Source organism: Protopterus annectens, chromosome 9.part0 (assembly GCF_019279795.1).
Source record: "Protopterus annectens isolate FY-2018-M chromosome 9.part0, PAN1.0, whole genome shotgun sequence".
NCBI classification, from domain to species: Eukaryota; Metazoa; Chordata; order Ceratodontiformes; family Protopteridae; genus Protopterus; species Protopterus annectens.
In genome coordinates this window covers 349,969,522-349,995,636 of record NC_056743.1, presented here as the reverse complement: position 1 = coordinate 349,995,636, position 26,115 = coordinate 349,969,522, and positions in this window count along the sequence as shown.

Here is a 26,115-nt window from a genome sequence, read left to right as displayed (position 1 = left end):
CATATCTCGTGGTTCCAGAATTTCATTTAGATGAAGTGTAAAAGTAGTCCAGTCAAAGCTAGCTTTTAGATTTTACCTCTGGAAGGCTTTCCTTACATACCTGGAACGAGGGTCAGCTTGAACCTTCTTTTTATAATCACTATCTATCCTGGGGGGCTGTGTATACTTTGAAATTTGAGTGGATATAGTCTGAGGTACTTTTCAGTGTAGTTTGTCTCTGTGAAGCCAAGTGAGCTAAGATTTTGAAATTTTTAATTTATGAAAATCATTTTGTATTTTATGTAGTCCTGCCTCCAGTGATTCTTAGAACTTACAGTGGTGATGTGTGCTTAGCTAGTCAGATACAGACTTGTTAATCTTTAGCTCTTTGAATTATTTTTCCCAAATGCAAACCATATTTTGGTATACATATTCCTTAAGGCCATTGTATTTTTGGCACGGTTAATTGAAATGGCAGAATTATTGAAAAATAAATTTGGAATCACAGATAGAGGCAAATGAAAAGCTGTTTCAGCTACAGCAGCAGGTAGCCAGTATGGCCATGGTAGCTGACTACCAGGACTGTGCAAGCTATGAAACACTAACCATGGTGGATGACCTAAAAATTCTGTTTTTAGTAACATTTGAACACTGTCACTACAGAGAAGAGGAATTGAGAAAACTGGGCTAAAATCCTGTCATGATAGCTGTCAGGAGAGGTACTAAAAGCATTTAGATGGAAGAAACTGCCTGAACCATGATAATCTTAGACATTTCATCATGGCTGATATTACCTTTCAGGTACAAGTAATAAAATGTCATACCTACGCTTTTAATGTAGACGAACTGTTAAGTTCATAGTTATCTAACTTGTACCATATTTTAAAACTCTAGCTTGAACCTGATGGCAGCAGTAGAGTAAACATTTTATCAGTACACAAGTTTAAAAGGCCTTTGCTATTTCAGTTGTTTTTTTTATTGGTTCCAGCTACTGTTTGTTTTCTTTTATACAATTCAGTTTATGTTTATATCTTGTTGAAAAACATATTATAAGGGACTTGAGATAGTTCACCTTACTGTTATTGACAGCTCAGTAATATTCACTAGTTACTCCAGCTGGTATACTTGAGATAGTTCACCTTACTGTTATTGACAGCTCAGTAATATTCACTAGTTACTCCAGCTGGTATACTTGACATAGTTCACCTTACTGTTATTGACAGCTCAGTAATATTCACTAGTTACTCCAGCTGGTATACTTGACATAGTTCACCTTACTGTTATTGACAGCTCAGTAATATTCACTAGTTACTCCAGCTGGTATACTTGAGATAGTTCACCTTACTGTTATTGACAGCTCAGTAATATTCACTAGTTACTCCAGCTGGTATACTTGAGATAGTTCACCTTACTGTTATTGACAGCTCAGTAATATTCACTAGTTACTCCAGCTGGTATACTTGAGATAGTTCACCTTACTGTTATTGACAGCTCAGTAATATTCACTAGTTACTCCAGCTGGTATACTTGAGATAGTTCACCTTACTGTTATTGACAGCTCAGTAATATTCACTAGTTACTCCAGCTGGTATACTTGAGATAGTTCACCTTACTGTTATTGACAGCTCAGTAATATTCACTAGTTACTCCAGCTGGTATACTTGAGATAGTTCACCTTACTGTTATTGACAGCTCAGTAATATTCACTAGTTACTCCAGCTGGTATACTTGAGATAGTTCACCTTACTGTTATTGACAGCTCAGTAATATTCACTAGTTACTCCAGCTGGTATACTTGAGATAGTTCACCTTACTGTTATTGACAGCTCAGTAATATTCACTAGTTACTCCAGCTGGTATACTTGAGATAGTTCACCTTACTGTTATTGACAGCTCAGTAATATTCACTAGTTACTCCAGCTGGTATACTTGAGATAGTTCACCTTACTGTTATTGACAGCTCAGTAATATTCACTAGTTACTCCAGCTGGTATACTTGACATAGTTCACCTTACTGTTATTGACAGCTCAGTAATATTCACTAGTTACTCCAGCTGGTATACTTGACATAGTTCACCTTACTGTTATTGACAGCTCAGTAATATTCACTAGTTACTCCAGCTGGTATACTTGACATAGTTCACCTTACTGTTATTGACAGCTCAGTAATATTCACTAGTTACTCCAGCTGGTATACTTGAGATAGTTCACCTTACTGTTATTGACAGCTCAGTAATATTCACTAGTTACTCCAGCTGGTATACTTGAGATAGTTCACCTTACTGTTATTGACAGCTCAGTAATATTCACTAGTTACTCCAGCTGGTATACTTGAGATAGTTCACCTTACTGTTATTGACAGCTCAGTAATATTCACTAGTTACTCCAGCTGGTATACTTGAGATAGTTCACCTTACTGTTATTGACAACTCAGTAATATTCACTAGTTACTCCAGCTGGTATACTTGAGATAGTTCAGCTTACTGTTATTGACAGCTCAGTAATATTCCCTAGTTACTCCAGCTGGTATACTTGAGATAGTTCACCTTACTGTTATTGACAGCTCAGTAATATTCACTAGTTACTCTAGCTGGTATACTTGAGATAGTTCACCTTACTGTTATTGACAGCTCAGTAATATTCACTAGTTACTCCAGCTGGTATACTTGAGATAGTTCACCTTACTGTTATTGACAGCTCAGTAATATTCACTAGTTACTCCAGCTGGTATACTTGAGATAGTTCACCTTACTGTTAGTGACAGCTCAGTAATATTCACTAGTTACTCCAGCTGGTATACTTGAGATAGTTCACCTTACTGTTAGTGACAGCTCAGTAATATTCACTAGTTACTCCAGCTGGTATACTTGAGATAGTTCACCTTACTGTTAGTGACAGCTCAGTAATATTCACTAGTTACTCCAGCTGGTATACTTGAGATAGTTCATCTTACTGTTATTGACAGCTCAGTAATATTCACTAGTTACTCCAGCTGGTATACTTTAGATAGTTCACCTTACTGTTAGTGACAGCTCAGTAATATTCACTAGTTACTCCAGCTGGTATACTTGAGATAGTTCACCTTACTGTTATTGACAGCTCAGTAATATTCACTAGTTACTCCAGCTGGTATACTTGAGATAGTTCCCCTTACTGTTATTGACAGCTCAGTAATATTCACTAGTTACTCCAGCTGGTATACTTGACATAGTTCACCTTACTGTTATTGACAGCTCAGTAATATTCACTAGTTACTCCAGCTGGTATACTTGACATAGTTCACCTTACTGTTATTGACAGCTCAGTAATATTCACTAGTTACTCCAGCTGGTATACTTGACATAGTTCACCTTACTGTTATTGACAGCTCAGTAGTATTCACTAGTTACTCCAGCTGGTATACTTGACATAGTTCACCTTACTGTTATTGACAGCTCAGTAGTATTCACTAGTTACTCCAGCTGGTATACTTGAGATAGTTCACCTTACTGTTATTGACAGCTCAGTAATATTCACTAGTTACTCCAGCTGGTATACTTGAGATAGTTCACCTTACTGTTATTGACAGCTCAGTAATATTCACTAGTTACTCCAGCTGGTATACTTGAGATAGTTCACCTTACTGTTATTGACAGCTCAGTAATATTCACTAGTTACTCCAGCTGGTATACTTGAGATAGTTCACCTTACTGTTATTGACAGCTCAGTAATATTCACTAGTTACTCCAGCTGGTATACTTGAGATAGTTCACTTTACTGTTATTGACAGCTCAGTAATATTCACTAGTTACTCCAGCTGGTATACTTGAGATAGTTCACCTTACTGTTATTGACAGCTCAGTAATATTCACTAGTTACTCCAGCTGGTATACTTGAGATAGTTCACCTTACTGTTATTGACAGCTCAGTAATATTCACTAGTTACTCCAGCTGGTATACTTGAGATAGTTCACCTTACTGTTATTGACAGCTCAGTAATATTCACAAGTTACTCCAGCTGGTATACTTGAGATAGTTCACCTTACTGTTATTGACAGCTCAGTAATATTCACTAGTTACTCCAGCTGGTATACTTGAGATAGTTCACCTTACTGTTATTGACAGCTCAGTAATATTCACTAGTTACTCCAGCTGGTATACTTGAGATAGTTCACCTTACTTTTATTGACAGCTCAGTAATATTCACTAGTTACTCCAGCTGGTATACTTGAGATAGTTCACCTTACTGTTATTGACAGCTCAGTAATATTCACTAGTTACTCCAGCTGGTATACTTGACATAGTTCACCTTACTGTTATTGACAGCTCAGTAATATTCACTAGTTACTCCAGCTGGTATACTTGACATAGTTCACCTTACTGTTATTGACAGCTCAGTAATATTCACTAGTTACTCCAGCTGGTATACTTGAGATAGTTCATCTTACTGTTATTGACAGCTCAGTAATATTCACTAGTTACTCCAGCTGGTATACTTGAGATTGTTCACCTTACTGTTATTGACAGCTCAGTAATATTCACTAGTTACTCCAGCTGGTATACTTGAGATTGTTCACCTTACTGTTATTGACAGCTCAGTAATATTCACTAGTTACTCCAGCTGGTATACTTGAGATAGTTCACCTTACTGTTATTGACAGCTCAGTAATATTCACTAGTTACTCCAGCTGGTATACTTGACATAGTTCACCTTACTGTTATTGACAGCTCAGTAATATTCACTAGTTACTCCAGCTTGTATACTTGACATACTTCACCTTACTGTTATTGACAGCTCAGTAATATTCACTAGTTACTCCAGCTGGTATACTTGAGATAGTTCACCTTACTGTTATTGACAGCTCAGTAATATTCACTAGTTACTCCAGCTGGTATACTTGAGATAGTTCACCTTACTGTTATTGACAGCTCAGTAATATTCACTAGTTACTCCAGCTGGTATACTTGAGATAGTTCACCTTACTGTTAGTGACAGCTCAGTAATATTCACTAGTTACTCCAGCTGGTATACTTGAGATAGTTCACCTTACTGTTAGTGACAGCTCAGTAATATTCACTAGTTACTCCAGCTGGTATACTTGAGATAGTTCACCTTACTGTTATTGACAGCTCAGTAATATTCACTAGTTACTCCAGCTGGTATACTTGAGATAGTTCACCTTACTGTTATTGACAGCTCAGTAATATTCACTAGTTACTCCAGCTGGTATACTTGAGATAGTTCACCTTACTGTTATTGACAGCTCAGTAATATTCACTAGTTACTCCAGCTGGTATACTTGAGATAGTTCACCTTACTGTTATTGACAGCTCAGTAATATTCCCTAGTTACTCCAGCTGGTATACTTGAGATAGTTCACCTTACTGTTATTGACAGCTCAGTAATATTCACTAGTTACTCCAGCTGGTATACTTGAGATAGTTCACCTTACTGTTATTGACAGCTCAGTAATATTCACTAGTTACTCCAGCTGGTATATTAACTATTACAGCTTGCAGAGCCCCTGTAATTCTCATTTTCCCCTCACCCAACATTTTTATGTATGTTATTTTGTCAACTAAGTTTTTTACTTTCCTCTCACCTCTGCTTACATTCCAGACTCATTTCATATATTATATACAGTCATATTCTTTCACTCCTATTCTTATTAACAGTTTATTTCTTCTTATGCATCTATCTTTTGTAATTTTCACACACAAGATCTTAAACAGCAACTAAAAGTGAAAACAAAACTAAGACATTCTGCTGACATTCCAGACAGCCCCAACTGGCTCAAATAACCATCACTTAGACAACCCACGTACTAAACTTTCTATGTCACCAGAGGTGATTGTTCTAACTTTTATTTACCACTATAGTATTTTGTTATTATTGACTCTAGGAAATGTATTTATTTTTTGCTTCAGATTCGCAGACTCATTGATAAAAAAAAAAAAAAACTTCCTGATGTATCCAATTGTTTTGTACATCAATGACTAGCTTTCGTAAACAACTCCTCTCAAACTGCAATTATTGCTGTATTTAGGAATCTGTGCACTGGTTTCAAGAGTTACTTCCAACCAATCACATTACACTTGGGGAGTATCCCCCAGCCAATCAGAGAGATTTTTTTCTACCTATCAATGGTCACTAACCTAAACCTAGCAGCCAATCCCCTTCAACCCTTTTTTCACCATACTGTCGGCCAACTCATGCCCCCATTACTGAATAAGATCATATTATTTTTCAGCCAGTCCATTCTTTTATGCTAAATATCAGTGCAACTGCTGGCCAGTCCCACTGTCTTTAACCACATCCACTCCCTTTACTATTCAGCTTCATTTTGTGCTGGTTTAGTTTAATTGGACAGAAGATTGTATAAATGCAGTGAAGCTTTTGGGTTGAAGTTGGATCTGATGAAGCCTTCTTATAGGGTGAAAGCACTCATTACTTGAGGAAAAAAAATGAAATAGGAATGAAACAGCAACCATGTCTGTAAGAAAATAATAAGCTCTTTTGTTCCTTTAATGTTTAAAACAGAATGTCATCAGATTAAAGCAATGTAACAAAAACTACCAATAAATACAAAATTTGACCTAACCAACATAGAGTGAGCTACTTAAACATAGTAACAATGTAAATTCCAGTCAATAAATAATCATTCTCAGTAAAGTCCCATTAAAGGTTATACAATAAAATACAATAAATGCATTGTGTATAATTATAACTTCATGCAATCAAATAAAAGCTTAACAGCATCAAAACATCTAGAACAATATCTGTTATTAAACAATTTGTGTGAATACATTCTTGACCAATAACAAAAATAAAAATAAATTAATTCAAAGTCTGTCTGCCCTAAGTACTACCAGGCTAGATATAAAAATGTTATTAATTCTGGTAATTGTGTAACATTCAATAAAACCTGTCAGAATAATTCCCTACAAAAATGTTGACCAGTTTCCACCCTGTACATTAATGTCAACTTTTTCCAAAAAACAAACTTGTTAAAATTCATATATTTCAATGTGTGCTTACTTATTACATTAGTGGGATCTTTCTTTCTAATCACATAAATGTGCTGGTATATTCCATACTTCTCAACCTATTAGAGCAAAAAATTTGGACAGCCATAAAGAAAAGTGGGACAAAAGCCCAAAAATAGGAACAGTTTTCAAATATTGCTCTTACAAGCTTAGAAAGTTGACAGAATAACAGGTTTTGCATAGCATGAATTTTCTGAAGGATATGAAGTCTAAAACTCAAATGTCTGTCATTATTTTTGAAATTCAATCATGATTAACCACTAATTTGATAGAAAACCATAACTTTATGAAAAAATTGACCAAAAATATGAGGCCAAAATCTGGACATTCTGCAAACATCTTTACAGTTGAGAGGTCTGGTATATTCTCTTTCCTTAATTCTTTTCTGTCTTTCTGTATAAAAGGCCATACAGAGCAAGCAAGAAGCTGCATGGACCACATCTGTGGTGCTACATTCATAGTTAACTTGGATTCTAAGGACCCTCAGGCAGTTCCCTATACTAATATTTATTGTTTCACAAATAAACTACATTGTTTACAGTAAGCACACTTTTTTCAAATAATTGCTTTTTATTTTTCTCCAGTGAACACTTGCTGTTCTTGTCCTTATACTTATTTTAATCTCCTACTTTTTAAATACAGTATCCTTTTACCATCACTATCAAAAAGGTTGGGGGAAGGAGCCGAGGAATCCTAAACTTGTAATACTTTTTAAATACAGTGTCCTTTTACCATCACTATCGAAAAGGTTGGGGGAAGGAGCCGAGGAATCCTAAAGTTGTAATACTTTTTAAATACAGTATCCTTTTACCATCACTATTGAAAAGGTTGGGGGAAGGAGCTGAGGAATCCTAAACTTATAATACTTTTTAAATACAGTATCCTTTTACCATCACTATCGAAAAGGTTGGGGGAAGGAGCCGAGGAATCCTAAACTTATAATACTTTTTAAATACAGTATCCTTTTACCATCACTATCGAAAAGGTTGGGGGAAGGAGCCGAGGAATCCTAAAGTTGTAATACTTTTTAAATACAGTATCCTTTTACCATCACTATCGAAAAGGTTGGGGGAAGGAGCCGAGGAATCCTAAAGTTGTAATACTTTTTAAATACAGTATCCTTTTACCATCACTATCGAAAAGGTTGGGGGAAGGAGCCGAGGAATCCTAAAGTTGTAATACTTTTTAAATACAGTATCCTTTTACCATCACTATCGAAAAGGTTGGGGGAAGGAGCCGAGGAATCCTTAAGTTGTAATATTTTGGGTTTCTCTTGGATTTTTTTTTAATAAGAAAATAGGTATTTCAACTTATACCCAAGAACTCTAATATGCTAACAATTTTAGTAGAATGTTACTAACTAATAATACTGCTTAAAAATGAATTGTCTGCTTCTGAGACTTACAATGGATTAAGAAGTATACATTTGTAGTGTAAACAAAGAGCAGTAAATAGTGTTTTGTTACAACGGTGGAGGGGAAGGCTCAGATTGCTAATTTTTGTGTTAGTAACACTGTTGTTAATCAATCTGCTAGCAGTGGAAAAACTAAAAGGCATGCTATAGCTTAACTTGTTAAAATATCTAAGATAAATGAGTCAGCCCTTTGTCACTGTATTACAACCAATGTAGTAAAATGTACAGTGTTTTTAAAAGGTTGGGTCCCTGATAGATTTTGGAAGTGATTTCCACTTGCCAGTGATGCCCTAGTTAATAAGAATAATATTAGTAAGATACAGAAAATGGAAGTAGTATATACTCATAATGACAAAAAAGAATAGCCCCTTACATATGTAGAAATTCAAACAATTCTTGGGAAGCTGTCACAACATGTGCTTGTGATTCTGACTTTCTTCATAAGTTATTATTAGGAAAAGATTTTCCCCATGTGATAGCATTTAAGAAAATGTGAGAGGGAGAATGTATAGTACAGTATGGATGGCTGACTTTACTTAAAAAATAAAGAAGAAAATCTATCCTAATAACTGAGAAATAGGAACCCAAAACTGCAAGAGGTGTCGACATGGGAACTAAGGATAAACTGAAAGGAAACTGAAATAGAAAACAGTACAAGAAGAAATCAGCACACGGACATTCAAGTGCCATGCTAAAACAGACATTCAAGGAGCTAGAATGAAAACCCTCATTGCAAAGTGATTGATAGCAGAAAGTGGAAAAAAAAACCCAGGAGGAAAAACCCCCAAAAATGCCAACCATGAAACATCAAAGACTTGAAACTTTAATAACAACAATTTAAGTACCTTTATTATTACAATCATATGGAATATCATCAGAAGTAAACCGGACACCATTTCATTTTATAAAATTCATAACCAGGCACATCATTACATTTTTAAAGCATTATAAAATGCTCAAATTCATACAAAGGCAACAGTATCAATAAATTTGCTCAATTTCATACAAAGGCAACAGTATCAATAAATAGACTAAAATACTTAAGGAAATAATTTATCTACATTAAAAATGATATACATAAACTGGTTAGAAACATTTTCTTTTATGATTTAACTGCATAGAGTTTCGATTTCACTACTAATTGGAATGAATTATTTCATCATGGGAATCCTTGCATTTTTTTAAACTTTCGTCAAAAATTGGAAGGCATTTTTCTATCTAATGTTATGTCCCACAGGTTGGATGAAGGTCCATTTTTTTTCATACAAACATGGTGAAAATGTGAAGAATTTAATTGAGTCTGAGAATGACGGACACAAACAAGGAAACAGTAATGCAAGTAAAGTGGTGGCTAAGCGTGGTCAAATTCTCAGTATACATTATTACTAATATTAATATCATTGTTATTCTCAAAATATTACAGTATGTTCATATATTAAGTTCCTTGGCTGTAAAGGAATTTACAACTTTAATGCCAAGGGAGTAGTTTACATAGTCTGTTGCCAGTCTTGTTCTGCTTTTTACATGAATGAAAGTGAGTGTCCTCTAAAGTCTAACTAAAGCATGTGTTTCCATTCTAAAGAAGCATAGTAGCAATGTTTTGCTCGCACATGTGCAAATCTGTACTAATTTTAAGAAGTTTTTATTCTGTGTGTTGAGAAAAGTACTAACATCTGTTGCAGGAGATAATTGGAAGGTCAAGCAATTATTGGTAAATGTATTTGTAACTTTAATTTAACATATTTCTATGTTAATATGGTCATGTGACCTGTTTTTTTTTTTTTTTTTTAGGAATTGGTTTTGAAATGTATAACAATGAGTAAGAAGGTCACTGAAAAATCAATCAGTAAATGCAAAATGAAAACTCCAACAAAGCTAGAACATCCACTGAGTGACCCCCCAAACCTCTTGTATCAGAGGCACATGGAATATATGCAAAATATCCTTATGAACATCAGATGTTTCAGATAATTGGCAATTCTGAATGCCCATTACCTGTTTCATCATTTTAATGGACAATTTCAGGCCAATAAAGCCAAAATCCACTAGCTGTGGATATGCATATTTCGGCCTTGTCAGCACAGCAGAAGCAGAGTATTTGACTAAGCTTTAGAAACACAGGGCTGTTATACTCGGCTGATGTCCATAATAATTAGGGTCACTGCAAAAATATCCCAAACAACAAACTAAAACAATAAGTAAGAAGGTCACTGAAAAAAACAGTCCGTAAATACAAAATGAAAACTCCAGCAAAGCTAGAACTTCAACTGAGTGACCTCCCAAACCTCTTGTATTAGAGGCACATGGGATATATGCAAATGATCCTCATGAACATCAGGTGTTTCGGCTAATTAGCGATTCTGAATGCCCATGACTTGTTTCATCATTTTAATGTACAATTTCTGGCCAATAAAGCCAAACCCCACTAGCTGTGGATATGCATATTTCAGCCTTGTTATGACCTCATCAGCACAGTACAAGCAGAGTGTTTGACTAAGCATTAGAAACACAGGGCTGTTATACCCAGCTGATGTCCATTATCATTAGGGTCATAGCAAAAATATACCAAACAACAAACTACAACAATCATCAATTAACTGGGATAAGGATCATTTGCATATATCCCATGTGCCTCTGATACAAGAGGTTTGGGAGGTCACATAGTGGAAGTTCTAGCTTTGCTGGAGTTTTCGTTCTGTATTTACGGATTGTTTTTTCAGTGAACTTTTTACTCACTGTTTTAGTTTGTGAAATTCCGTAGTGGTGCAGCAGTAGCGTTGTTGACTCACAGCAAGTGGCTCTCCCATTCGATTCTCGGCTTGGGTTGGGAGTGCCTTCTGTGTGGAGTCTGCATGTCTTCCCCGCGGTCGAGTGGGCATTCGAAAGACATGCGTTAAATGGGCCTGCCTTCATTGAAGGCTGGGTGTCAGGCTGGCAACTAGACACCACTAAAAGCCAACTGCCAATCATTAGTGGACTGGAGTTCCGCTGTGGCGACCCCTAACCGGGAAAAGCCGAAAGACAAACAACATAGAATAACTTTTACATATAATATGTAGAACAACATTTACATATAATAAGTAGAATGACTTTTACATATAATACATAGAATGACTTACATATAATATATAGAATGACTTTTACATATAATATGGAGAATGACTTTTACATATAATACGTAGAATGACTTTTATAGAAAAGATCTGCGGTGGTGGTGCTGTGGTAGCGTTGTCGCTTCACAGTAAGACGTTGTCCTGTTCAATTCTCAGCTAGAGCGTCTTCTGTGTGGAGACATGCATGAATGGGCATACCTTTGTTGAAGGTTGTGCTTTAGGGCTGGCAACTCGGCATGTAAAAATCTACTGCCAATCATTAGCGGACCGGAGTTCTGCTGTGGCGACCCCTAACCAGGAAAAGCCGAAAGACACAACAACAACGTAGAATAACTTTTACACATAATATGTAGAATAACATTTACATAGAATACATAGAATAACCTTTACATATAATACGTAGAATAATATGGAGTAGCATTGATTAATAGGGCTCCCGCAACTCTTACCATGTGGATTCTGTCCATGCATAATACACCAACGGCCAACAATCACAATATAGAAACACTCAAATCCAAATAAAGGAAATATTTGTTGAATAACCATTGACTATTTTGAATACATCAAATTCAAACCGGTTTCGGCTAACCAGCCTTCATCAGTGAATAGCATTTCTCATCCAATGTTAGTAATGAATATTTATACATAGTTCCAACCAATGAAAACATGGTATGGTCCAAAAGAATAGTTTAAACAACCGAGAGTGCAATAGCATCAAAAGTAACATATGAATGTTAATAATACAGTGTGGGGCATTGTATTACAAATTATTTACATAAACATATATTTTAAACTTACAATTTAATATTCAATTAAATGTGTTATTACCGATTATTTATATATTCCATCATATCAATATTACCATATAAAACTCAAAGACATTTATATACACAAATGGGATAGCATATGACAACATGTTGTTTGGAGGGCCATTAGTCTCAAAATATATCTTATTAATCCAAAAAATTCCAATAATAGTAATATACAATTCACATGCCAAGTAAGAAAACAAGATTTCATGGGATAATTATATTTCAAAAACAAATAAACCATATTTTTGTGTCTGTCAACACTAATATGTATATGGACATTGGTCCATATCTCCTATTGGCCAATGGATTCACTTATATATATATATATATATATATATATATATATATACATATGTAGTAGGTATGTTTTATAATAGAACATATATAAATGTAGTGTTCCATTTCTTAGCCTATATATATATATATATATATATATATATATATATATATATATATATATATATATATATACCAAATGAATATTTGGTAAATTGTTTATATAGCTTGAAAGCATATCAACAGTATAAAAATTTTAATATGCTCATATACATATTCAAATTACAGGAAATTGTACTGTCTTAACTACCTATAGTTAGTGCATTAATTTCCTATACTATAGTGTCCTGGCTGGTTATAAATGGTCATTGCGACCTGGGGGGAATAATGCCCCAAGATTAATAATGCAATGCTTTTCTTTATGGTTCAAAATACTACGCCAACCTTGTTGGTTGCTTCTATCCCCTGTGATTTTGTCTATTATCATAAACATGAATCTGGCATTGGTATGTTTAATAGTATGTCTATAGAGGGCATTAGTCTCTTTCTTATTTCGAATGTCACTTTTGTGTTCATTCATTCGTATTCCAAGGCAGCGAGAAGTTTGACCAACATAAAAAGCTGAACATTGACAGGTGGCTAAATATACAATCCAACTGGTACTGCAGTTACCAAAGACTCAAGTCATAAACCCTACTAGTATTGGCACTGGTAAATTGTTTAAGTTTACTTACTTGTTGACATGATCCACAGTGTCCACACGGAAAAGTACCATCTCCAGTTATGGTCATTTGTTTATATATTGCACCCCCTCTTTCCTTATGCTTATAATGAGAAAATAGGGCACCCAGTGTTTTACCACTTCTGTATAAAAATTGACATTATGGACCCAAAAGTCTCCTTAATTTGCCAGAAGTATGTTCCAATGGGTATCCAAGATGTTCCTAATGATATTATGATTTCGACCATATGTGGTTACAAACCTAAGCTTAGACTCCACCCCTGTGGTTTCACGTTTTTTGTATTGCAATAATGTATTCCTATCTTGACCGGTAGACCATTCAGTTGCCCTAAGTATATCAGATTCTCTATAGCCCCTTTCCATAAACCTGTTGTAAAGATCTAGTTTGGCCTGATCAAAATCATGTTTTGATGAGCTGATATGTTTGATGCACATAAATTGAGATTTGGGTATATTGCGGATGGTGTGGCGTGGATGCATACTCGAAGCATGGAGCAAAGTGCTATACTGTGGATACTTCCTATAGGTCTTGGTCTTTAGAGTATTGTCTTCATTCCTGTAGACTGTAACATCCAAAAAGTCAATGGTGTCTTGATTAGATGTTACCGTAAACTCTATACCCCAGATGTTTCCATTCAAATATTCCACAAACTCCTGTAGATATGCTAGATCTGCACTCCACACCATCCAGCAGTCATCTAAATATCTGTGCCATATGTCAATCTCAACCATGTACAGGTTATGGAGTGGATTGTAGATCATACATTCCTCAAAATATGCCATGAATAGGTCTGCATATATGAGAGCAAAAGATGCTCCCATAGCAGTACCTTGGAGTTGCCAACAGCACTCTCCTTGAAAATAGAAGACATTTTTGTTGAGTACATGTTCAGCCATGCATATTAGCAGTGTATTGAATCCAGGTGGATATAGAGCTGATTGTTCAAGCCAATACTGTAAGGCCTGCAGGCCAGCCCAGTGAGGTATACTAGTGCATAGGGATTTCACATCCAAAGTACGCATGAGCCAATCCAGCTCTAATTGTGTATCTTGTATTATTTGAAGAAACTGAGTTGTGTCCTGCAATCTGGCCCTAACAGATGTGAACAATGGTTTCAAATATTGTGTTAGAAAAACTGACAAATGTTCCATCAGGGAACCGATGCCTGACACAATTGGTCTTCCGGGGGGGTTTGAGATAGATTTGTGTATCTTTGGGAGAAGATATAAAATTTGTTTTTGTGGATCAGTAACCATCAGATGTTTAACTGTGCTCTTAGTAATAATCCCTTCTTCCCCTGCTGCATTCAGGAAGGTGTCTATTTCTTTCTTGAATACAGGTGTTGGATCGATGGACATGTACATATAACATCTGGTATTAGAAAGTTGTTCTTTACCCTCATTCAAATAATATCCCATATTCATAACTACAACTGCCCCTCCTTTGTCAGCTGGTAAAATGACAATGTTATGATTTTTCCTCAGTTCCTCCATAGCCATCTTTTCCGAAGGGGAAATATTTTGACCCATAATACAAGATTCCCTGTGTGGAAAGTGTAGATCTCTAAGTATCGATTGTAGAAATATGGATACATGTTTGTTCATCGGTGGTTGGAATTCAGATTTATGAAATCTGAATTCATTTGATCTTTGAGAGGTTTGGTCTGAAAAAAACAATTCGAGATTAAGATTATGGCAAAAGCATATTGCATCAGATAATATACTGTACTCATTAGAAAAAATCCAGGGACAAATCCAAGACCTTTATTGAGTAGTTGTTCTTGTTCATTTGTAAGTATTACATCTGACAAATTCAACACATTTCTATGGACATTATCAATTATTTCAGAAGTGTCTGTATCAACCCCTCTACAGAATTTGTTCTTGTACCCATGCTTGCGTTTGCGGCCTCCCCGCCGCCTGTTTCTATGTCTAAAGGGTGTGCTGTATTGGATTTTTTATGGATAGGTGACTCCCTGTAGTTAACACTCTCATTGTCCGTATAGGAGGATTGCTCCCCTGATGTACCTATCATTGGTCTTAAGGATAGACCTGGGTCTTTTCTTAGGTCTACTATTTGCTGTCCCCTGACTGGTATCCATAAAACTTACTGATCTGAATGATTCAAATGGACGTCCTCTTTGATAATCAGAAATGTTCCTATTAAATTTCTTAATTTTTCTATCCCTAGTCTGTTTCTCATAGCTTGCCAATTCCTCCGAATGCTTAGTCACAGAACCCGCATACATGGATAGGAACTCATACTTTTTGCATTCCTCACAAATGGTTTTAACCTCAATTAAGTTAATATCAACCATTCTTTCATAGTATGAGGCAAGTATTTTGATAAACATCATAGAGGCTTGTTGTAATGCCATATTCCATTCTTTGGTTAGTCTCTCTTAAGATCTACCAACCAATGGTTGTAAGCAAATTCTCAGGCCTCTTGGGGCTATATCCCTATTGATGTATGCACAAAATAATCTGAGATGCCAAATATTTGCTCTAAAATTCTTCAAGCCCTTATTCAATTTGTTGAAGGCCATGTCACAACCATTTGAAGGATTATTCAAGGAGCCATTCTGATTATTGCCTGGTATGTTGTCTATCCCAAAGACACCAATGTCATCCCTACTGACACATAATCCATGAAGAATGTTCTCCAAATCCATATTAGTATATTTTCACCACAATGTATATTAGTATAATGAAATGGCCAAATCTGTATGATAGGTCTATAAATGCTTGTAAACTATCAAAGGAATCGGCCCCCTATGAACACAGATATTCATTATTTGATTAAATAAGTAGGGGGCACTTACTGATATCAATGGACATATATATGCAAGTATCTCTATTCTCATGTAGATATCAGTCAAAGGACAGCAAAGTCATAGAACTAAAAAGGCCCAGACCCATCAGTCCCTTAGTATGCTATTGGTCCATAGGTTGTATAGTATAACCTGAAAAGTACCAGAAAACCTTTATTTGTGTGGTTTAATTAAACTGGCAGTTTAACTTGTTACTAAGGAAGTCTTTCTCGCAGTATTTGTGTGTGATAGCTTGATTACGTTTCAACAGTTTGTACACAAAGCTACTAATGACAGCAGCACTAATTTCTGTCACACAAAATATTATACAAAATAGATCGCTGTGGGTTATAAGTCCTATACAGTCCTTTAGTATAAGGCACGTGCCATCATATAAGAGGTAAAGCTCTGCAATGACAATGATTCGTTAAACAAACAGTCATGGATAATAAACTTTCCAATAAAGCTTGTTATTGATAATAACAGCCAGGTATAAAAACCTGGGTGAAAACCTATACCTAACTTTTATCAGGTACGGTATTCATACTTTATTTGTATCGTGGAGGTGGAGAGACATTTGAACATTGGCTCTGATTCTTATAGGAGGGTGATAATGTGGACCACCTTTCCCTCATCTATAGCCTTGGTAACTGTTTCAAAGAAGTCCACCAGGTTTAGGAGGTATGATCAGCCCTTAACAAAGCCGAAGTGGGTAGGGTCCAGTGTTTGGAGGTTTCCAATGTCTTTCTTAAGATCCATGATGATGCACTCCAAAGCTTTGCAGACCAAGCTAGTCAGGCTTATAGGGCGATAGTTCCCAGGGTCCATTGTGGCTCCACCTTTGAGGAGTGGAATAACCATTGCTGTGCACCACTCTGTGGGCACGTAACCTGTGGAGAGGCTAAGTTAAAACAGTGTGTTTAGGTGAAGGCTTAGTTCATCTTTGAGCTCATGCGGTCCCACTGATGCTGTGTTTTTGGTTTTGGAGAGGACTGTTTTAACCTGAGTGTCTGTGATTTCAGGGGCACTACATTCTTCTGGTATAGTTATGGGCTTTTTGGGGGTGAGAGTGGGGTGAAGTTTGCACTGAACCTGTCTGCCAGGATGTTGGCTATATCGGTCGGTTCAGTGTATTTTGTGCCATTCTGCACTAACTCCGAGCAGATCAGAGAATTGCCACTTAGATTCTTGACATAGCTAAACAATGCCTTGTAGTTATCTTTGGAGTCCATGGCAATTTTCCTTTCAAAGCTAGCCTTGGATGATTTTATGAGGGAACATAGTTTCTTGCTGATACTGATCAGGGATGTCTTCCCTTCTTGGGATTTTACACTTTTCTGTACTAGTTTCCTCCTTCTATTGTATAGCTTGTTTATGGCAGGGATCCACCAGATTGGTTTCCTTTTCTTGGAGGAGTGAGTCTTGTTTTTTTTGGGGGATAGCATGATCCATGCATTCTTGTAGGTGCCCATAGAGTGCATTAGTAAAGGATTTTGCAGCTTGGACAGTGTTATCCTTTAGCAATGGGGCTTTGAAACTTCCCACCTTGGTCTTAAGTAACGTGAAGTTTGCTTTTGAAAAGGTTTTCACGGTGGTTTCTTTGACCGGGGGTGGTGGCGGAATGTGGATATCCAGAGTGATTAGTTTATGGCCAGATCTAAACAGCGAGGAGGTGGAACACCAGTTGCCCATGTTGGTGATGACCAGGTTCAATATGTTGTCACCTCTGGTGGGGGTGTTGACCAGTTGGTCCAGGGCGTTTGCGTTTATAAATTCTAGGAAATGTTAGACAAGGGAGTTCGTACTTGAGTAGTTCTCCTAGTTAATGTTTGGGTAATTGAAATCACCCAATATCAGGGTGTTTGGTAGGACCTTTATGTTTCCCAGTGTTTCCAGGAATGCAGAGTGGGGGTCCTGGGACATGGTGGGTGATCTGTAGCAACATCCTGTCATATAGGTTCAGTGCTAACTTTACCCCACCACCCCCTAAAGGGCCCATCTCTATACCGGAAGAATGCAAACTTCTTGTAATCATGGCTGCACAGGTAAAAACCTCACTCTCCAAAGCCAAGAACACAGCATCCATGGGATCTAACAACATTACATGCTGCAATCTGCATGAACTAAAGAATGAACTGGCACCCCACCTAAGTTCCATGTTCAATCATAGGCTCACCTCAGGCTTTGTGCCCATTGAATGGTGCACTGTGACAGTTATCCCACTCCACAAAGGCGGAGCCATGACAGACCCTAGGAACTACCACCCCATTAGCCTGATGAGCCTGGTCTGCAATGCCATGGAATGCATCATCATGGAATTCATAAACAAAGACATTGGTAATCTCCAAACTCTGGACCCCACACAGCTTGGGTTTGTAAAAGGCAGATTGTCTCCTAAACCTGATAGATTTTTTTGAAGTAGTCATCAAAGCCATAGATGAAGTTAAGGTGGTTCACAGCACCTGTCTTGACCTCGCTAAGGCTTTCGACACCATCCCCCATTCTGGAATTATAGCTAAACTCACTAAACTAGGTATAAATCCCTACATCACAAGATGGGTTGCCAACTGGCATACTGACAGAACTCACACTGTAAAAGTTGCAGACTCCAAATCTGACCTCAAAGCAGTGACAAGCGGAGTACCACAGGGTCCCATCCTGGGACCTCTCCTGTTTGGTATCTACTTCTCTGAAGTACAGGCTAACACAGAAGGCCTCTGGCTAATGAAGTTCGCAGATGATTGCAAACTAGGAGCCAAAGACAAGTCCCCAAATGATGTGGACATCCTACAGAAGGGCCTCGCTGAGACGGATGCCTGGTGTCCGAGCCATGGCCTCAAGCTCAATGCCAAAAAGTGCAGTGTCATCCCCTTTGGTAAAAACTCTGTACCCATGAACTACCACATAGGCAGCAATCTACTTAACACCAAATGTGTGATAAGAGACCTTGGACCCAGGTGGACAGTAGTCTCTCCTTTGGTAGTCACATTGCCACAGTAGTCAGGAAGTCCTTCTACGTGGCACACCTGATTATAAAAGGGTTCTCATCCAGGAAAAGAGGTCATTGTTCCCCTCTACTCGACACTCATTAGACCCATTATAGAGTACAATGCCCCTTTTGGAATGTACCTCACAAGACATCTGCAGCAGCTGGAAAAGCCACAGAAGTACCTCACAAAAAGGATTACTGGCCTCAAACAAATGCCCTACACTGACCACCTCAAAAAACTCCAGCTTTACTCCGTAGCATATCGCCTACTCTGAGGTGATCTCTGCCTAACATATAAAGCTATGTCAAACCCAGAGCTGTTGGACATGCTACACCTTAAGAAAACCCAATCCCTCCGAGCTACACGCTCTAGGGACCTAAACCTTGTAACCACAATAAACAGGACATGCTGGAAGGATAGATTCATGTCCCAGAGACTTCCCATACTCTGGAACAGCTACCCATCTATGTCAAGCAAAGTTCTTCATTAGCACTCTTCAAGAAAAATCTTGATGAGTGGATGGGAAATAGGAAATACACCCCAAGGATCACTTCTGTGTCTCTGCATGACAGTGGCACAGGAAAATAACTTTCTTGGGTGGCGTAAGCCAGAGAACCTTGTTGGCTAGGCTTATATAGGCCCTTGGGCCGATAGCCTAGTACCTACCTATGAACCTAAGATTTTGCTTCATGATTTAACTCTGAATAAGGCCATTGAGATTTGTCAGATATGCGAGTTCACATAAAAGCAAATAAATATGCTTACAAATGAAGAAATGTGTGCTTTCAGTATCTTCTAATGCTCATGTTGAAAGTATGCAGCACACGGTTAAAAGAAACAGGCCCAAGCACATGGCAGCAACTGTAAAACCTGTAACACTCCATGGGAAACCCTGTACCTTTCTAGCAAATTCCAGAGTACACACAGTCTCAGTGAAGCATAAGAGTGAGTCAGCAAACTCAAAGAATGGGCCTCCAGCTAGTTTCACTGCCAACTGTCGCAATTGTGGTGAAAGTCTTGAGCCTGAAAGGGAAAAATGTTTAGCTTTTGGTCAGCAATGTCACAGATGCAATAAGTGGAATAATTTCAAATGGTTTTGTAAATCAAAAGAGACAAGTTCTTTATTAAAAGAGAACACTCAAAGAGACAAGTTGATTAATTAGAAAGCTGTGACCCTACTTTTTATGTTGATGGTGTGTCTGTGCTTCATGAAGCAGTCAATGCAGTTGGACAAGGATTGACATATTTAGCACTTTTCGGATAAACAGAAGACCCATAGAGTTCAAAGTTGACACAGGTTCAAAGTGCAATGTTATGTCTGCAGAAACATTTGCTAGAGTTTGCTGGTGAGTAGCTTGATTTGGCAAAGTGTGTGAAGCTTGTTGCTTATGGTGGTGAAGAGATTCAAACTGAAGGCTCAGTAGTACTTTCATGTTACTCTGCTGGGAGAAGCTACAACTTATTTTATGTGGTCAAAATGCATGTCCAGTCATTATTAGGGCTCAGAGACCATTTGAAAATGAGACTGGTTTAATTTAATAAGGAAGTCCATCATATTAGTTTAAAAGATCACTGTTCTAATTTTGCCCAGTATATTTTATCTGCCTATGCTGACCTTTTCAAAGACAAACTAGGCAAGTTTCCAGCTGTGCACTCCATGAAGTTAGACACAAATGTCAGCCCAGTTGTCAGGCCAGCCGGAAAAGTTCCAGTAGCTATGCATAACAGGGTCAAAGCCAAGCTAGATAAAATGGTGCAGCAAGATGTTATTTATCCAGTTGAAGAACCAAATGAGTGGGTAACTTCCATAGTGGTAGCTCATAAGAAAAGCTCAGATGATATCAGACTATGAATAGATCCATGGGATTTGAACAAAACACTGATAAGAACTCGTCATCCAATGTGTACAGTTGAAGAAGATGTAGCACTGATGACAAATGCCACTGCTTTTTCTGTCTTAGATGCAAAAAGTTCATTTTGGCAAATTTTGCTTGACAAGAAATCCTCATTGCTTACTACTTTCAGTACTCCTTTCAGTATAGATGTTTGAGAATGCCATTTTGGGATTAATTCTGCCAGTGAAATCTTTCAGTGTGCAATGGAGCAAATTTTTTCTGGGTATCCCTGTGCTATTGTAGTAGATGACATTCTAGCAGGAGATAATGGTGACGCTAAGCATGACAGAAACCTCAAGAAAGTTCTGGAAAGAGCACTTCAAGTGAATCTTAAGCTGAATCCTCAGAAGTGCAAGTTCAGGTTATAAGAAGTTACTTATGTTGGTCATTTATTTACCAGTTCAAGCTTATGACCAGACCCTTCCAAGCAAATAGCTGTTCTTGAGATGCCAGCTCCAGACAATGTTCAATCCCTTCAATGCTTTCTTGGCATGGTTAACTATTTAGGCAAGTTCATTCCAGATTTGAGCCAACTAGCAGCACTGCTTAGAGAACAGTCACATAGAGGTGTATCCTGGTCATGTTTGGAGCAGCACCAGAGAGCATTTGATGTCCTGAAACAGAGAATTGCCAGTCCACCTCTCAGATACTATGATGGTCACAAACCAGTTACTCTTTCCTGTGGTGCTTCAAAATTTGGTCTTGGTGCAGTCATTCTACAAGAGGGTAAACCTGTTGCCTATGCATCCAGAACTCTAACCCAAACTGAAAAGCAGTATACTCACATAGAGGAGGAGCTCTTGGCAAATGTGTTTGCATGTTCAAAGTTCCATGATTATATTTATGGTAGACCTATCCAGATCACAATAGATCACAAACCTCTAATCACTATTTTGAGAAAGCCTATGCATGCAGCTCCAGCCAGATTGCAACGTATGATGTTGAGATTGCAGAAGTACAATTTCAATCTTATCTACACAAAAGGCAAACTTCTTTATCTTGTTGATATTTTGTCCAGATCACCCAGAAATACCACCGAACAGCATGTGAATGAGCACCTTGATTATGAAGTCACGGAAGTGAGAATTTTTTCTTCCACACATCTTGTTGAGCTTAGAAATCACAGAACCTCAGATTCTGTTCTACAGAAGCTCAACCACTTTATGAATTGATGATGCTCATCAAAGCAATCTATTTTACCTCAAGAAGTGCAACCTTATTTTCCTTACAGAGATGAGATTTTGTCTGCCAAAGGTATCGTTATGAAATGTCCAAAAATAATTGTTCCAAAGTCCTTGCAACCAGATTATATTACTATCTTGCATCATGGCCACCCAGGAACTGCTTTTACCAAAACAAGACCAAGATGACTAGTATTTTGGCCTTCTATGTCACAAGATATTGAGAGAGTACTTTCATCTTGTTCTGCATGTAATAGTACAAAGCCACATCAACAGAAGGAAGCACTTAAGATAAACCAGATTCCTGAACTACCTTGGTCAATAGGAGCCACTGGCATTTTTGAATGGAATGGTCAACATTGCTTGGTGTTAGTAGACTCTTATTCTAATTGCTTTGAGATTGACCTTCCTAATCTATCATCCAGTACTGTCATTACTAAGATGAAGTGTCATTTTACAGCCCACGCTAGTCTCCACAAAGTTATTTCTGACAATGGCACAGTTTACTAGCCAGCAATTCAAAAGATTCGCCGAAGAGTGAGACTTTATCCATGTTATGAGTAGTCCTGAGTACCTACAGTCAAATGGTTTGGCAGAATGTGCAGTTCAAAGTGCAAAACAATTACTAGAGAAGTCAAAATGAGATAATAGTGATGTTTTCCAGAATCTCTTGAATCTCAGAAATGTTCCTCATGATAAACATCTTGGTTCACCTGCTCAGAGAGTTCCGTTGAGACAAACCAGAACTACATTACCAGTTAGCAGTAGTTTATTGGTTCCAAGTGCTAAGAATAACAAATCAGTGAAAGCCCATCTGTTAAAGACATGCGTAGCCCAGAAATCTTATTATGACAAATCCAGCAAACCGCTCAGTCCATTACACGAAGGAGAGACAGTAAGAATGCAAACGTGCAAAGGTTATGATTGGACTGGAGTCATGAAGAGTATTTGCCCAGAACCGAGATTATACATTGTGGAATCATAAGGAGTAGAGTTTAGGCAGAATCTGAACCATTTGATGCTGGTGTCTGAGCCTGTGCCACAACACCAGGCCTGTGAAAAAGACTGTTATCTCAGAGTGAGTTGTCCAGCATTCCATTTCCAGAGGACATTCCAGAAAATATCCCTGTTCCTGTGATGAATCCCCAAATTCCTGACATGAGTTGTTTATCAAAGACTGTCCCTGTTACTAAAGCCAGTTCTGATTACTCTATCACTATTTGCAGACTATGTTACAGATGCACAGCTATTTGGACATGAACGCTGAGTTTGTTTCTCATGTCTATATTATTGTATGTTTTATTCTAATGTCATTTCAATCTGTTTAAGAGGCAGGATGTAGATCAATATCTATGTATGTGCCTTTAAGAAGCTTTCTAGGGGCTTGCACATGTGTATAAATACTGAGCATGTGCAAGCCTGACTGCAATTTTGTAATAAGCTGTTGAGATGTAAGCATGTATGTCTGTGTAGTCTGTCAGTTAATCAGTTTGTTTATATTTTGTAATGCTGTTACCCATCCTGATGTGTTTCGATGTAATAAAGCATATAAATGAACTACCCCACCTGTTGTTCATCTATACTAGAGAGACGAGTGACACCCACCAAAGGGTGTAGAACACTATGGAGAACCAGTGAATGACCACTGATGTTTCATCTGGGGTAATAGTCAAACAATCAGAACTCATAGATCAAATCACTGGAAATAAAGTGTGCCCTGCAGCAGAATCTTTTATATCTTTATTCTTTTTACAGAAAAAGAAAGAAGCCCATGGACTCGGAAGGGAATCTTTTTTGGTCTTATTTGTAACATGTTGCTGTTGTAGAGCACTAACGTCCTTGCTTAACTCATTCCGTCCAGTACATCTATTCAGAGTGTGTACCTTTAACTCCAAGTGGGTGTGGCTTGAGCCTTTAAAAAATGTGCAGTGCAGCAAACTATGCTATACTACTGAATACTGCAGTACGCTATACTACAGTATAGTACAGTACACTACAGTACAGTACACTACAGTGCAGTAAACTATGCTATACTACTGAATAGTGCAGTATGCTATACTACTGTATAGTACAGTACACTACAGTATCTACAGCACAGTACACTACAGTAGACTACACTACAGTAGACTACAGTGCAGTACACTATGCTATACTACTGAATAGTGCAGTAAACTATACTACAGTATAGTACAGTAGACTACAGTGCAGAACACTACAGTACTCTACAGTACACTGCACTACAGTAAAGTGCAGTACACTACAGTACACTACACTACAGCATACTACAGTGCAGTACACTACAGTACAGTACACTACAGTACACTACACTACAGTAAAGTGCAGTACACTACAGTATACTACAGTGCAGTACACTACAGTACACTACAGTACAGTACTTTACAGTACAGTACTCTACAGTACACTGCACTACAGCAATGTGCAGTACACTGCAGTGCACTACAGTTTACTACAGTCCAGTACACTACAATACACTGCACTACAGTACAGCAAAGTGCAGTACAATACAGTACACTACAGCACAGTAAAGTACAATACACTACATTAAGGTGCAGTACAGTACACTGCACTACAGTATACTACTGTTCAGTGCAGTATAGTGCACTACAGTAGACTGCACTACATTAAAGTGAAGTACACTACAGTCCACTACACTACAGTATACTACAGTGCAGTACACTGCAGTGCAGTACACTACAGTACTCTACAGTACAGTACACTACAGTACACTGCACTATAGTAAAGTGCAGTACACTACAATACTCTACAGTACACTGCACTACAGCAATGTGCAGTACACTACAGTACACTACAGTTTACTACAGTCCAGCACACTACAGTATACTACAGTGCAGTACACTACAATACACTGCACTACAGTACAGCAAAGTGCAGTACAATACAGTTCACTACAGCACAGTAAAGTACAATACACTACATTAAGGTGCAGTACAGTACACTGCACTACAGTATACTATAGTGCAGTACACTGCACTACAGTATACTACTGTTCAGTGCAGTATAGTGCACTACAGTACAGTACACTATGCTGTACTACAGAACAGTATGGAGCACTACACTACAGTACAGTGCATTACACTACTGTACATATTACATTACACTACCGTACACTACATTACACTACAGTAGAGTACAATCTAAGCCCATATGAAGATTCCATGAAACTACCAAATAGTAGACAGGCCATTTTTGCCATCCTCCAAGGTTCTTACATGCCCATCTGCATTACTTGCCTCAGCTCAGATGTCTGTTGGTTTATCATGATGAAATATATTGATACTTTTTGGTGGGACATGATGAATTTATCATTCTTACTTAGAGCCCCCATACTACTAATTACTGCAACATCAAAAGAGTGGTTAATATTCTTGTTTGAACTTTGACACTTCTATAGGTAACACCACAGATTTTGAGGTACTTTTTAGTTCAGTACTGTAATAAAATGCCTTTGAAGTTTATATGATTCAAATGGTTACTGCTTGATATAGATCAGGTTCTGACTGGTGGGTAATTCAGTGAAGACTTTGGATTTTTTGTATCTGGTACATAAAGATTTATTATTTCATAAGAGATATGACAGATTTATTTTGAGTTGCTGTTGCAATTCTAATTTGAACAATTACAATCTATGGAAAAATGAGTAATTCCTCATACAGCAGTCATAATCCATCATGGGCATTCTCATACTGCATGTGACATAAATCTACTTTTCTGGATGTAATGGTTACTGTAGAACACTGTATTGAGTTAAGATTGTTGTCACAGTTCCATTAATTTTATTAATAGGTCTTCCTGACTTCACACAGGCCAGATTATATCATCGTTATATCGATTACAT